Source organism: Anopheles merus, chromosome 3L (genome assembly GCF_017562075.2).
Source record: "Anopheles merus strain MAF chromosome 3L, AmerM5.1, whole genome shotgun sequence".
In the NCBI taxonomy this organism is placed as follows: Eukaryota; Metazoa; Arthropoda; class Insecta; order Diptera; family Culicidae; genus Anopheles; species Anopheles merus.
The window spans coordinates 14,466,415-14,482,061 of NC_054085.1; the positions used below are offsets into that span (position 1 = coordinate 14,466,415).

At 45.6% G+C, this 15,647-nt stretch overlaps 1 protein-coding gene across 2 annotated transcripts in view; it reads right to left on the reverse strand.

The window, feature by feature from the left end:
- Positions 1–15,647, reverse strand: part of LOC121598279 — a 39,575-nt gene extending 23,928 nt beyond the window's left edge. For both annotated transcript variants that reach the window (XM_041924888.1, XM_041924887.1), the window contains exon 1: positions 15,361–15,647. The gene's annotated coding sequence lies outside the window, so the exon portion shown is untranslated. The remainder of the gene's footprint in view (positions 1–15,360) is intronic.

The following is a 15,647-nucleotide window of genomic DNA, read 5'->3' on the forward strand; positions in this document are numbered from 1 at the left end:
TCGGCATCCCAAAAGGGAACCTTCACAGATTCGGCGAAAGTATAGAAACGGGTCGAAAGAAATAAAAAGCAAAATTTTATTTTATTTTCTACGAACCTGTTTTTGCTTCCGCGAACAAGGAAGTTTACCGGGCAAAGAAACATATTTTGGCGATGGAACATTGTTGGGTTTATAACATTTTATAACGACTGACATTGATAGCAGATCCAAAACAGACTTTTAAAACCTCGACTTTGAGAGCATTGAATGTTTGAGGACAGATAACAACACAATTCCATTAAAAAAAAAAAAACACACTATTATACAACCTCAAACAAACACATTTGACAGTGTTAGTGTGTTAGGTCCATTCCAACTACCCACGGGTGGTGTGAAATAATCGCTTCATCGCAACCTAATCAGTATGAGATGGATCGGGGTTCGATTTCCAACAAAAACAGTGTTGTCTGCGTCTGGGCCGAAATTGCCCACAAAACCCCCACCGTTTGACGTTTGACCGCGCCAAGCGAGGAACCCGAACGTCGTGTCGGGGGATAGAAAACACGCGAGACACACCAAGCACGCACGCACGCAGGCACGCACACGAAGAAGCGCTAAAGCGTACAAACTCTGTACCGTAGTGTGACGTACCCAGCAGCGCATTACGCGAGCGCAAATTCCGAGAATGTAGTTTCAAACACGCTTCCCTGTCTGTCTGCCTGCCTGCCCGGTGTCCACGTCTAACGCTTTGATGATCATATCATGATGACCAATCGTACCGAAATTCGAATGAATTTGTTTTTGAATAGATGGGAAGCAGCCCCGCGGGCTCAGAGGGGAAGCGCACGTTTGATGGATGGCTCTGGAAATTTCCTACCAATTTCTACCCAATCATTGCACGTTGTTCCTGGAATCTTCCATATTTTCCAACCAGCAACAACCCCGCGCGCGATTCATTTGCACTGTGTATCCTTTTTGGTGCAAACTCTATCGATAATAAGTAAGCAAACATTGTGTGGGGAGATGGAATTACGGGGCTGCTTCTGCGAAAAAGGTGCCAAAACAACTACCCCCAGACAAAGGAAAGTGTGGCGGCAATGTTTCGACAAAATGAGAGAATTCATAATTGTAATGCCATTTGTAACAACGGGCACAAGGCGCGTCAACGGCGAATCGGCGAACAGTAATGATACGCGGGAAGTTTCCAGGAAATTATTCCAACGCACAACAAGGCACTGGAAAGGCGCGATTCGAACGCGATTTCAGCGAATTGGCACAAAATAAAACAAACACACATCCGTTTTTTCAACTTTGTGGAAAGCTTTTCCCTAGCAGCACACAGAAGCGGGGTGAGACCTTTGCCCTTGGTCCGCTCTTTGCGAGCATAATACCAATCCTAACCACACACAAAAATGGATACAAAAAAAAATCGTTGTTGATGTCGCTCTTCAATTCCTTTTTTCCCCTTAAAAAACTGCACATTTCGTCGAATTGAACAGTTTCAAAACCGTAGAAATTGTGCGTATTTCATAATGTTGCTATTCGCTTCCACTGCCCCCTTCCTGTGGCTCCTCTCCCCGTCCTTCCATTTGCGCGAGCCAATTTTCGCGAAAGAGGATTTAAAATACCCAAACACAGTACAGCGTACGGTTCGAATTCCCGGGTTCGAATACATTCCACGAAGCCACCACTCGGGATCGATATACAGCATGGGGTGGACCCTGGACCAACCGGCACAAACACAAACCTTTGCTGGTATTTGAAATTCTGCCGAAATTAGTTACAAACGCACAATATGGCACACGATCACTTGTTTATTTTTCACAAAAAATTAATAACGAAAACAAAAAATCCGAAACCAAACTTTGATTTCAACTGTGGTGGTCATCAATTACGAATGAGACCGCACTTTACGGCACACACGAGGGAATCAATCATGTATGTGCGGTCGAAATAAATTACAAACAAGAAAACTCTTTTCGCCCCCCCCCCCCCCCACACATTCCGTTCACATTCGAGCAAAGGCTCCCACCCATTAGGAGACGATCAACGTCAACGAGTTCGTGTGTGTACACACAATTAAAATCATTTTCCCCGGATTGGTGCTGCTAAAATATTCACCAACCCGCAAACATAAACACTCTGTGTGCTGTTGTGCCGCCACCGGGTGTGTGTTTTAATGTCCTGCCCGGCTCCAATCGAGCAAAAATTTGCAAATAATAACCGTATGACCTCACCCATTGCCGCTTTTAGCAAGCAAGTTTCAATAATTGACCAAAGAGCGGAGACAGCGAAAGAGTTGCAGAGATGCCAGGAGAGGAATTCTTTTTTTCGACCCCTTTTTAGGAGCTATCTGCCCACTTCCGTTTCTTTTGTCGAGAACTACACATTCTTTTTTTTGTGTTTTTGGAATAGACTATCACAAAACTCGAACATTAGCTGGCACACACACACACCAGTAGTTCTAATTTCCCATATCGATAGGGCGAAAGGCACAGTTCTACGAAATTCTAATTGGATCCAGGCAACACCACCACCACCAACGCTCCCTCTCTCTCTCTCTCTCTCTATCTCTCCATACAAACAAAGCAGCAGTGTGGGCTGTTAGCTATGGCATATTGCTCCTCCACACGGACACACAAACGGGGTTCGGGGTTCGCCAATTTCGTGGAAAAGTGACACCGAAATTGAACCTCGGACCCGATAAATAACCCCACAAACGTATGAAAGAAATTGTATGTAGAAATTGGTATTGCTCTGAGTGAAAGAGAGTGAGAGAGAGATTAGAAAATATAGAAATTTAGTCCCAATCGTACGCCCTTTCTTCTTGGGCTTGAAAAAAAAGAAGCATCGGGAGTCAATGGTATTGCATCGTTACACAACGCAGAAGAATATATCGAGGGAAATGAGTTCCAAGAAAACGGCAAACCGAGAATATATGTTACCCAAGACACCCACCACCCCTATTGGAGGCTATGGGGGTAAGTTGGTTGGATGTATCAAATAACAAACTATCGAACACAGGACAAGCCAGCCAGCCAGCCAGCCAAGAATGAAGGAAAGCGTATGGTAATTTGAGTTCACTTGTACCCAAGGGGTTTAATTCTACTGAATTCTTTCCCTACCCATTCTATCAAGCAAGACAAAAACCAGTACACAAACACAGATTTTAAACGCGCACAAGGAGCACATCAAATGCGCAACGCAATTGCGAGCGAGCGCATGCAAAATCCGTTCGCCGCTTCCCGGAACACGGAAGGATATGATTAAACCGTTTCGAGCGAAACACGATTCCAAAAACCATTTCCCATTTGCGCAAAACGGTGATACGCAGAGAAGTGGGGGAAGGAAGGAAAGTGGGGATTGCGGCGACATGTATCTATCTATCTATCTCTCCCGTGTTGGTGACTGGTGGAAAGCGCTGGCTACTATTTTCAGACTTCAACTCAACCGGAAAGAAAAGCTTCGTTAGCAGAGCAAGCCCGCCCGATTGTATTATATTTTCCGAAGGAGGCCTTTTCATGGAATTGTGCACAGCAAAATGGGGAGATTGTTAGTTTAAATGTCACTTGAAATGTCACGTGGGCATGTCTTCACACACGTTTGGGCTCTAAGAACAGATACCTCAATCTACGAGAAATGATTGATGATGATGATCCACAACGACTAACTACAAAGTGCTCCCTTATTATACCATACGTCGCTAAACGACATATTCAACACAGACAGTACATTAAAACCATCCAGATATAAGCAGAAGAAAAACACATTTTCAGATAAGACTCAAACCCCCGATCTGTAGCGTGCAGTTGCCGTGCCGCTTGCCACGACACCACGCGGACATCGCTCGCTACGCTACGATTAAAAGCGATCAGGTTCGGAGAACAGTTCGTTACTCCCAAAACACCCTAGGTCGTGGACATATTCATCATCTATTTCGATTGAATCGTTGCGCCTGGCTCTCTTTCACTCTCTCTCTCTCTCTCTGCCCATCCCAGCAAACGATTGGAGCAATGATGGGCTGTGAAGTTAATCCATTGAAATGCATCAAATCGCACCCTTTCGCCAGCCCATTTTCTCTATTATTCCTCCCCAGAGGGCAATTGCATTCGTGAGTTTGATGCACTCTCCCCGATCAACCCAACATTGTGAAGGGCGATTTGCATTTAATTGAATTTCATTAGTCATTCCACCAGTGAGTGGTGCGCCTCCATACTACGTGGAAACATGCATTCGATCAAACGCGGTTAAGGTAGTACGGGGCAGGAAATTAAGGTACCATTGTCTGCATTTGAGTGGGAACCGTGGCCACATGTGTAGCACAAATGCACGCATGTGTGTGTGTGTGTTTGTGTATATATTAATTGCTTATTGTTCCAGGTGTGGTACACCATGGGAGGAGGATTACTGGAAGCTATACAGGGCGCACCTGATAAAGCAAGTGCATATAATGTTCGATGTCAGCTGGAATGGTCTTATCGATCCGAATTATCACAACCAATCTCTCTTGTACAAGGAGCAGAGACGAAAAAAGGGAAGAACAAGCCGCATTGCACTGCTCGCGCACAATACCAATTAAAACTTTCCAATCGCCTTGAAAGTGCATGCTCACTCACTGCGGGGTTTGTTGTCGGGCCACCACCTGTCTCACCTGGCAGGTCAGTGTTCTTTAGGTCGGGCATAAACTGTCGAAAGAGTAGACACACGAGTGCATCAAACTATTACAAACGATACTGAGGAACCGGAGCACACGACCACCACGAACCAGAATCAAACATGAAAAATAGAAGCAAAACATTTGACATGCGCTTCACTGCTCTTCGCGGAGGTTGAATTTTCTTCTTCGACCCGCGTCGACACGAAAAACTCCACGCCACCACAGCGAAGAAGCGCAGCGAAGGGCACTGGCCGTACCAAAAGCAGTGGAATACACGAGTACAAGGTGCAGCAAACCACCACCAGCAACGACGAATCGACCTGCTGCTGCTGTTGGAAGACGGATAAAAACACGAGAATTCGGAAGGCGACGCAAGAGTTCGCGTGGCATGTACGGACGCGGAAGGGAGCGGACGATTCATCCAGTTGGAACGTCAGCAGCGACCAAGCGCGAAGCAGAAGATGTTGGAACCACCGTGACCAACAGTTGTTTGCCCTCTCTCTCTCTCCTTCTGCCTCTAAGGAGGCTGCAGCCACCGTACACCGGAAGAAGCAAACACGCGCAGCGAAGACTTGAGGTTGGTGCGTAGTTCTTCGAATCCATTCACGGGTATATATTCTCGTTTGCGTCTTCTGCGCTTCTTCGAAATTTTTGGGGTGTATTTTGTTTGATTAGAGTGTGGTCGTCGGTTGTGCACGCTTATTCCTTATTCCATTTCGGTTTCTTCAACCCCCGAGGACACACTCACACTCGGTTGTCCACCGTCTGTGTGCGTGTCAGTATGAGGTTCTTCGTTGCACCACGCTCGAAGAAAAAACGAGGCCAATGCCCATTAAACGTCATCCGGAAGGCAACGGAATCCATCATCCGTACAGAGAAGGAAGGCTCTGCCTGTGTGGTGGAGTTGTGTGTTTTTCAACTTCATTTCGGATCGTTTGCCCGATTACAAGCCTCTTCGCGGCTCTTTGCCTTCTTTCCCGTTCACTTCACCCGATCAACCAATGCCCTCTCTCTCTCTCTGTCTATTCCGATTCCGTGAATCGAAAAACCAGTCTTTCTGCTGTCCAGCATAACCCAACAACCCTGGCGTGATGCGCGTCTCGCAGAGTTCGTTGGAACTGTTGCTCTAACCAGCAGCAGCAGCACATGCTCTTGCTCCCGCGTGGTGTATAAATACGCAGTAAAAGACATGAAAGATACACCTCTCCCTTCGATCTCCACCGGTGTAGAGATCCACCGAAAACCGGTCACAGCACGAATCTTCGTCCATCTTCGTTTGTATGAGTGTCGGCGGCCATACAGGGCCTTCGCGCATCACCACCACCAAAAGTTCGGAATGGTTGGAGGGGTTCGAGCCCTAAGAAAACAACAGAAAGATGGCAGAAAAGCAGGTCGCGGCGCATCAGCATTGTGGCGAAGCTACTTGCACTAAATGCAACTTTTCCATACAGTCTCTACAGCCGAAGTGAGCAGATTAACATAACAACTTTACTTGAAGAAACCTTATTTGTATGGTAATGCATCAACAACAGCGTCGTGTTATCCTTCGACTGTCATGAGATGATCACGAGGAAGAGCAATCACCCCTCAAAAACTACGACGTTTTGTTTGTTTCGTCGTCTCATTGCCACATGACCACCGTGAGGGGAGAGAGGAAGTCGACGTTGGTCAACACACGCAAGGGCATATTGCGTCAGACTGGTACACGCAACGTCAACCCTTATGTGAGATATGATGGCGCAGCACGCATCAAGATGATGTGTCTCCTCGACCAGCCTCACACCTCGAGCGCGTCTGACGTTAATATTCATAAATGACCTCTTTTCGGCAGAGTGTCATTCGGACCAGTCGTCGACATCCCCCCCACACAAACAAAACCGAAGTCCAATGTCTTACAGCGATGTGTTTTGTGAAAAGAGTACATCATTCGATCCACAGTGGCCTAGCGCAATTCTGAGAATATCCAACTTTCCAAGACGACAGACGACAGTCCTTATCTACCCGCCACACGAGGGGTGCAAATTCCATGCATAACATTCCATTCCAGGAACTGCCCCTTCACCGTGTTGTTATCCCAGGTCGCGTTATCTGCTGTCGCCGCGCATTCGACAAACCGTTCCGCTGCGGGGCGGTTTCTTGCTAACTTCACACATATGTTTGCCCCTCGGGCTTCTGCCGATAAGCTATTGTTAGAAAACAGTAACCTTATTTATACACATCCTCATACGCAGCAAAAGGACTCGGACTCCAGGATGTAAGGCTCGCTCGGTGATGGTTGGAAGTTGGGAACTTCTGTCACACACAAACTGCGTTGCATTGCACGTTATGTTATGCACGTGCGCTTATCTTATCCAAGGCGAGGCAGGCGCACATGGACCGCCTTGTGTTTCTGTCGATTTTTTTCTTGCAACGCACTTGTTGCGTATACCCGTTCAAAACAAGACACATAAGTACACAGCCATAACAAGATTACGTGTGTTTGTTTACAGGAAACGGGTTAACACACGATCAAAACAATTTTGATCGAAATGGGCGCCCGATAGGCGTCTGAGTCACACGCAAACATCATGGTAACTTGGAAATGGAGATAAGAAGACGGCGTTGTCCCTAAAAGGATTTTACGTGTTATCTCTCGTGGTTTCAACAATAATATGTTTTTATTGACAGCTGTTGAGAAATGGTTAACAGCTGTTGTTTGAAGAAATGACGATATCGATTATTACTTTATTTATCGTTTGAATTCAGTTTTATGACTTTAGTTTCATCGAACTGCATAAATCATTGTTTTGTAATTAAGATCCTTTCCTCTTCAGAGATCATGATTTAGATAACTTCACCTCCACCTAATCATTTCATTTCCAATCGTGACCACTAACATACATGATATAACTATACCGCTCACGCATGTAATTAACAATTATGCCTTGACTGTTTTTGTACCCTCAAGGCCTCTCAGGTTAAGCTATCAAAAGACCAAACCCAGGTAATCAAACCTACATCACTCCCTCATCTTCCTACGATTCATGACAGCCTCACAACCCAGCTCCGTTTTCAACGCGGGGTTCTAATTATCCCGGTAAGGTAATTTAGCTCCCGTCCCGTGTCGGTTATTATATTGCTCCCTTTTGTCATTCCACATCCTTGCAGCTCACAGTGGTGCTTGTTTAATTCATCACCAAGTCTCGTTTTTCATCCCTAAACACTCTTCCGCTGTGCGTCCTTCAACAAAAATAAAAGGAACGTTCCTCTAATTCGTACACAACAGCTGGTAATAATTCCAGAGACACACACAGGTAGGCAAATTTATTACTCCGATTCTACAAATCGGCTCTCGTCTGTCTGACCGGCTTCACACTTTGCGCTCTAGGCCCTTTTATCCTGGTTTACAACTTACCAGCTCTTGTTTTGCTGATTTTTTCATTCAATTCACCTTGTCCAAAAAGGTGAGCCACTCTTACCGACCTCCGGTTTCGGCCATATATGGAACACGACTGCAAGAGTGACATATAAACGGGCTCTTTACCTGCACACACACGCACACGCATGCTGCACCGCAGATGTCCCGACCAACCATATGTCAGCACTTCTAGCCACCGGGTCTCGGTGTCCCTTAGGTCTGAATGCCTCTCGTCTGGAATTAATCCAATCGGTCGCACTCTTTCGCTCCTTCCCGAAACCCGCCTCATTCGTCAGAGGTTCGCTGTTCCTCTACTAGCTCAGGTTTTATTGCAAGGATTGATGGTCGGATAACATGCTACCCACTTTAAACGGGGTCTCGCTTCGCTTCGAGGAAGAAGCCCCCTAAGGGACTGGAAACTGCGCTAAACGAAACGTTCGTTCCTTCGCATTCGTTCGTTTACAAGGAGAAGGACCATTACACCATTCACCTCTGTGTCTCGCACGTCATTTACGCTCGATCGGAGAGTGTTCGCTTTCAGCTGGTATGCAGGCCCAAGGGGCAAGGCCCACACTGAAACTACTTCCCCGAAGTAGTTTTCAAGGATCGCACGGGACGCCGGGTGAGTACTGCGAAGGACAGAACTGCAAGAGACACAAAAGGAAACGAAACCAACAACAACAACAGCAGCAGCAATTCAACCCAAACAGTGACGGCCTACGCACTCCCTGGAAGTGCAGCCATAGGACAGTCCCATCCATTCGCGCAGCAAGGAAAAACAATATCCCTGTCGATGAAGAAACTGGAAACCTCTGGCAATTCCCCTTTCAACCGTAGGAACAAAAACGGGGAATGGAATATCTAGAGCACTGTGGCATTTCGATACCTTGCACACAATTCGGAGTTAGCGGAGGAGTTCGGTTTGCAGACTTCTGAGCGTTGTTTTGTACACATTCACACAAAACATTAGAAAACAAATCTTTTAACAATTCTTCTCGTTAGATCCTCTTTCACTCTTTCTCTCTCTCTCTCCTTTTCGAAGTATTTCATTGCAGTAAACTGATGTAGACATCTTCTCAAAAAACTCCGATTAATAGAGTCTATTGCCCCGCTCTGTACAAGCTCTTACTTCAGGAAACTCCCAATCAGTGACATTCATCGTCTGTATTCAAAGTGAAGACATTTCTCCTATGTTCGTATAACCGGAGAGGTATGTGCGTGTGTCGCCGACGACGGGAAGTTTGCAACAACCCAGACTGTGTGGTGCTCAGGAAATGTCCAATTTGTGTTGACTAGACCATACTACTACTTCACGAAGATTCCGGACGTCACAGTCTCGAGTGAACTCCCCCCAAACACGCTCTAGATACTTCCAGACGTCCAAATTTCCAGAAGATATTGGCCATTCGGTACGTTGTGCGATAAGATATCTGGCATCGAATGTTTTCCCGAAAAAAAAACAACTCAAGGATTTCTTGAAGCCACCTTTACTCACCAGACCCGTGTGTTTGGAGTTCGTGTGACGATAATTATTTGTTTACTTTTGGATTACAACAAATACACGCGTGATCTGATGGAACTGGAATGCCTATTTTCCAGGAATTCGGTGCGACAACAGCACACGAGAAGTTTGAGCATCTTTGTAAACATCTTGTTTTGCGCCCCCTTTTTTGTTGCTTTCGATGCATCGACACAGAAGCTGCGCGCAACTGTTTAGGTACACAAGCTGTAAATGTCGGCTGCTGGCTGCATTGCAAACAATCTTGAACAGACGTCATAGAAACGGCCATGTTTGCTCAGTCTGTCCAAGGGGTTGTTGTTGTTGTTGTTGTGGGTGGTTTGAGCATCGACATATTTGCAACCAATTCTCGAACATTTTTTGTTGGCTGCGATCGTCCCCCAGAATGGGACTAGATTATGTAAGTAGGAGAGGCCATTGGCCAATGATTCGCTAGCTTCATCAGAAACGATCCATCTCTGATTGTCATCAATTAGTATTCTTTCCCTTCTTTTGCCCCCGGCTGGTCGAATCAAACCATTAACCGTTTCCTTTAAGTGATGACGAAGGCGTTTCCTGCCAATAGACACGCCGAAGTCGCGCCGAGAGCTTTGCCTTCTCCACACATCACGCACAAAAACGTACATAAATCAACTGAAGCAGCAAGAAGCATGCCCCGAATATTGCAACAACATTGAAACAGCAATGGAAGTATGTATGTTTAGCTTTTCACTTTATTTCCCTCAGCCATTTGTCATGCACAATCACAAAAGCGCGTCAGAACGCGTGGGCAGAATACGCGCTGCCTTTGCTAACGTGTGCCTTTGGAGGGCGCATATGGAGGCCGCCCACCCCAACAAAAAAACATAACCCAAAGCACAACTTACGCGTACACAGCCAAGCAAACCCCTTTTTGTTTACGGGAACATAATGTTATTTGCGTAGAGTAGAGGCAACTCCTTGATGGACCGATAAGAAAGAACAGCTAGAAACCGACCGAGAAACAGAGACACGGTAAAACAAATAACCAACCATAATAGGAACCGTTTGGCAACACCACAGCTGTGTCTGGCATCGTCGACGGGGGAGAGTCAGTTTCCGTCTCCGGCACAGTGTTGTGAACCTCCAAAGCGTGTGCGTGTGTGGGCCACTTACTTTCATCAAGAGAAGCCGGCGCGCCAAAAACACCCAACTCCCCCATACCTAATCAAATCAGAGCACGAAACGAAACGACCAACCAACGGCCATTTATCATCGCACTTCCGACAAATGGTGTTGCGTCACTTCCGTTGCCGCATCGTCGTTTGCTCTCTTCTTCTTCTTCTCTTTTTTTTCGCACGAAATTTCAGTGCTACTTCCGATTTTGGTTGGAACATGGGGAGGCCACAAAGGCCATAGACACAGACGGTTACAGAGTTAAACGCTTATCATGGGACGTGCATCATGACTCATCTCTGTCGTCGCTATTGTCAGGACCTAACCATGGTTGATTTAGGCATTCAGTAGATATTACAAAGAGTCTTTTGTTAGTAATTACACATCTGATGACATGAGGAATGTATCAAACCACAAAAGAACCTTACAACTCTTCAGGACTTTACATAGATTTAAGTTTTTTGGAGCACAGAGCATTCAAAACCTGAGACATTCAACAATTCTACAACGACACCCATGTTATTTTGGGACCTAAAATATGATTACAACTTTGCTGAAATGACATTTAAAACGGCCATAACTTTGTCTGTGATATCGCTTAACATCATTAACAACATCCAATTATTTTCACAATTTCCACACCGCTCCATCACACTCCAGAAAACCGCTACACATTGGCAATTAGCGACAGTAGCTAATCTTACCAAATATTTACGCCGAATTTTGGAGCCTCCTCTCTCCCCGTACCAAATTAACTCTACAAGTCATCTGGGACAGCGGGACACACACTTCTGCGCCTAATTGCCTGGGAGCGGCCGTGTCCATCAGCATAATGAAGCTATCAGCAGCGCGAACGCGTCACGCGCTCATTAGGCATCAAAACTACCGGTCACAATTGCCACCACTCCGGAGAAGAGCACGATGATGGATGACGATGATGTGGTAGGAGACAAAAAAAAACCAAGGTGGCTCAAATATCAATCGATCGATAGTAAACAACCCGGCGGAATTGGTGCCGTTGCGGTGCGTTCGTGGCCTTATGACACTATCAGTCCCCGGCAAAGCTTCCAACCACTATCACGGGGGAGGGAGAAGGGCAAACAGTGTCGCGCAAGGGCGTAATGGAAAATAGAGAGTGAGCGAGCGACTCCATTTGACGCAACTTCCGGTTCCATCGTGTCGCGATGGAAGAAGAAAAAACACAACACTGGAGCCACATGATTACACGCTGCTGCTGCTGCTGCTACTGATGGACGTTGAGTCATGCTAAGAAGGGCAGCCAGCGATGGGTCCGATTGGGCGTTTTGAAGCTGCAAAACATTATCTGATAAAATTAGGTCCGTTTTTTGCACACTAATGGTGGGAAAAAGTGGCAAAAAACCGAAGAGCCTCGAATTGATGAAGCAAAAATTGCAAAATGCTCTTTAAAAAACACGCCCAGACCCCCCCCCCCCCCCCCGACGACCACACTTCAAATCGTCAAATGACTTCCTTCCTTGCTTTTGTTCGCCAAAACCGTTTGTAAAGTCAGGTTCATTATTCTCGTATGTGTGTCTATGTTTATGTCTCTCTGTCGCTCTCCTTCTCTCTCCTAAAAACATGCGACCCAAAAGCAGTGGCGTGTTTGGTGCACCGGGATGGGCACACCACACACACGTTCGCTTTGGCGTTGTTTATTCCGTCATTTCCTGTCACATGCAAATAAAAATGCGCAAAAAATCAAACACAGCAACAGACAACGAACCCCCTCCTCCTAAGGTCCGCTACAAAAGAGAGATCGTCAACGGATCGCTTCTCCACGGTGGTGTTGCGGGCATCAGATTATTATTGTTCGCCACACACACACACACACACACACACACACACACACACACAGCCGGGTTGCATCTGCAGGAAGTTGGCCACAAAACCGCACCACACTTCCGCCCATTCAGCCCATTTGGACAGACGAGCATGCGGGGGGACCTCTTGCCCGGCCGGTTCTCTCTTGCATAATGAAGCCGATTCCCACAGGCCGCACGGTGTGAGCAGAAGATCACGGAAGCCCTTGGAGAGATCGTTTATCAATTTGTAATTCATTTAAAAGCAAAATACAAAAAAAAATGGCTGTAAAGTGTTACATTTTTATCGATCGAAAATCACTCCCTCAATCGCTTGACGCAATAATTTCAATCCGCCCCCCGTCGTTTGATGCTTCCGCTTATGACTCATTGTTTTTAGCGGGAGCCGCTGGAAGCCATGGAAGCGCCAGGCGAGGGCAAAATCCCACACCAAAACAATCCGATACCGACCCACCACGGTGGGGCGGGAGATAAGATCGGGTTTTGTGCCCTGTTGGTTTCGCAACTGTTTTGATTGAAGCCAAACAAATATTATTCACACATTGAAGGTAAACACAGCATGGCGAAGGTTGTTGTGTGCGGGAGACTTTGAATTGATCTGTTTGACGCATTAAGTACAGTATTACAAAGGTTCAGCAGGTATCACAAAACTATTAAATGAAATAACAAAAGAACAAAGCACAATAAAGTAAAAAAAATATTCCAAAACACACATGAAAAGTTAAGTGTGCAAGTGTAATGCCCCTTTTGTGATATTGAGTGCAATATTTGCGATAAAATGGTGCAATATCACAATTTTTGAAGATAATATTACAAAATCAACAATTAATGTTTAAGCAAGTAATTTAAAGATTTTGTGATCAAGGCTGATTACATTGTGATGATAGCAAGTGAAATCAATCTGACAGCCTTTGCCCTCTCTATCTTTCTCTCAAACAAAATAAATTACGGAAAGAAAGTCTTTTCCCCCTTGTGGCACACACATACACCCCCTCAGAGTGGCCATTATCTAACACACACACACAGGTCCGGAAGTGAAAACTTTCAACGGCAGGAAAGCACGGCAACCGCCCAAAACCCCACCACCAGAGGAACATCCCACATGAAGGAGGCTAGCTTTCCAATTTATCGAGTCAATGTGCAATTTAAAGAGACCATTATACATCGAGAAAGATGGATTTCTGGTGGCGGAATCACACATCGCCCATTCAACTCCGAGACGGTGAAGCCGAAAGGCGCCCTTATTGAACACACACATCAGTGTTTGCGTGTATTTGCGGATTGGGAAAACATGTTTTTCCTCCCTTTAATCACCTGTAATCTATCTTTCTGCGCACACGAAGACGAAGACGACTCGCATCGTACCCGGTGACTATCGGGTGATGCAAGCGGGAGGTATTTGGGAGGGATGAAGATGTTACGTCAGCATCATTCATCATCGAGTATGGCCGACGGGGCCATGGCCGACCGCAGAGTGGTGAATGAATTTCCATCTCAGGGACACACCGTCCGTCGGCCACCACCTTCACCATCCCCTCCTCCCGTGGGGGGATTCAGTGGGAGAGAGGGAGGGATGTTGATCGATACAGAGCGTTGGCTGGGTAGTAAAATGGTTTTGGCTTTTAAAAATAGATATTCTGACAAACAACCACACAAACATTGAGGGAGCGCCACCCCCTGGCTTTGTGTGTGAGTGTGTGTTTGTGCAAACCGCAAAGATGCACAAAAAGGAAAAACAAAGACTGTTGCCTTGCCTGCCTTTGGTGTGGTGACTTTTTATGCAAATTTGGTGCTGCCACAGCAACAACAAAAACCGCAGCACTGCTCTTATTTGCCCCTGCTTTAATGCAACCAACTATCCACCTCCCCGCCCAGCTTACATTGTGCCGCGATCGATCGATTGTGTGTTTTTGTGTTGCACTTTTTGCTGTGCGCAGGGAGCCATTGTTGTGAGCAATGCAGGCCGGAAGTTGGCTGCAGTGGACAAACAAAAATATAGTGCACACAAGCCGCCTCGTACACAAAAATACACCTCCATAACGCTGCACCAAACGAGGCTAAGCAAACAACCACTCACATACACACACACATACCTTCAATCGAACATTGGGATTGACGTACATTGAATTGAAGGAGTAGGGGGGGGGGGTTTCGAGGGGCATCAAATAAATGCACCAAGCAAAAAAAAAAAAGGACGGCGAGGGTTTTAAGTGTCTTGCTGTTCCCAGTTGTTGTTGACGACTGTTTTTGTTGTGTGTTTTGTTGTGTTTCTATTTATTCATCGGAACATATAAAAACAGCAGCAAAAATGGGCTTGCTGCCAAAGGTTGATTTGTTTTTTGTTGTTGTGGTGTGTCGTGTTGTTGTTGTTGTTGAGAGGAATCGGTCACAAAAAGCGTCATGTCCAATTACGATTTGCATTTTCATGCTGGCAGCAATAACAATAAAAAACAGTTACAAGTTTCTTGTGAACTTTTATGTTTTTCTGTTAAAAATGGTTGTTAATAGATATTAATTTGTGCAATTGTTTTTATTTCGTTGCCGAGAATTTTCTTCTTTTTTTGTGGGACGGAGTGTTAAATTCTTCTTCTTCTTTGGCACAACAACCGCTGTCGGTCAAGGACTGCCTGTACCCACTAGTGAAGTGAGCCTGGCTTTCAGTGACTTATTGTTACCATAGCAGGATAGTCAGTCCTACGTATGGGGCCACTGTCTATTCGGGACTTGAACCCATGACGGGCATGTTGTTACGTCGTACGAGTTGACGACTGAACCACCAGACCGGCCCGGAGTGTTAAATTAGGTTTAAATAATATAATAAGCGTCAACATACCCTTTTTTTGTATTTCTTAAAGACTCGGCAAACGGCACAATAATTGCTCTTTAAATTATTTTCCTTTCTTTTGTACGAATGGTTTAAATTTGTGTCGTAATAAATAGCTTCAAATTTCACTATTCACCATCAAATATTCACATGTTTTATATTTTTCACTGACACTGACTTTTGGAAGATTGTAATTCAGAATTAACAGATTATTCACTTCAATTGTAAAATTTTAGGATTTTTTATTTCTGCTACTACAAACACTTCACAATCATACACACACACTTCACTCACTG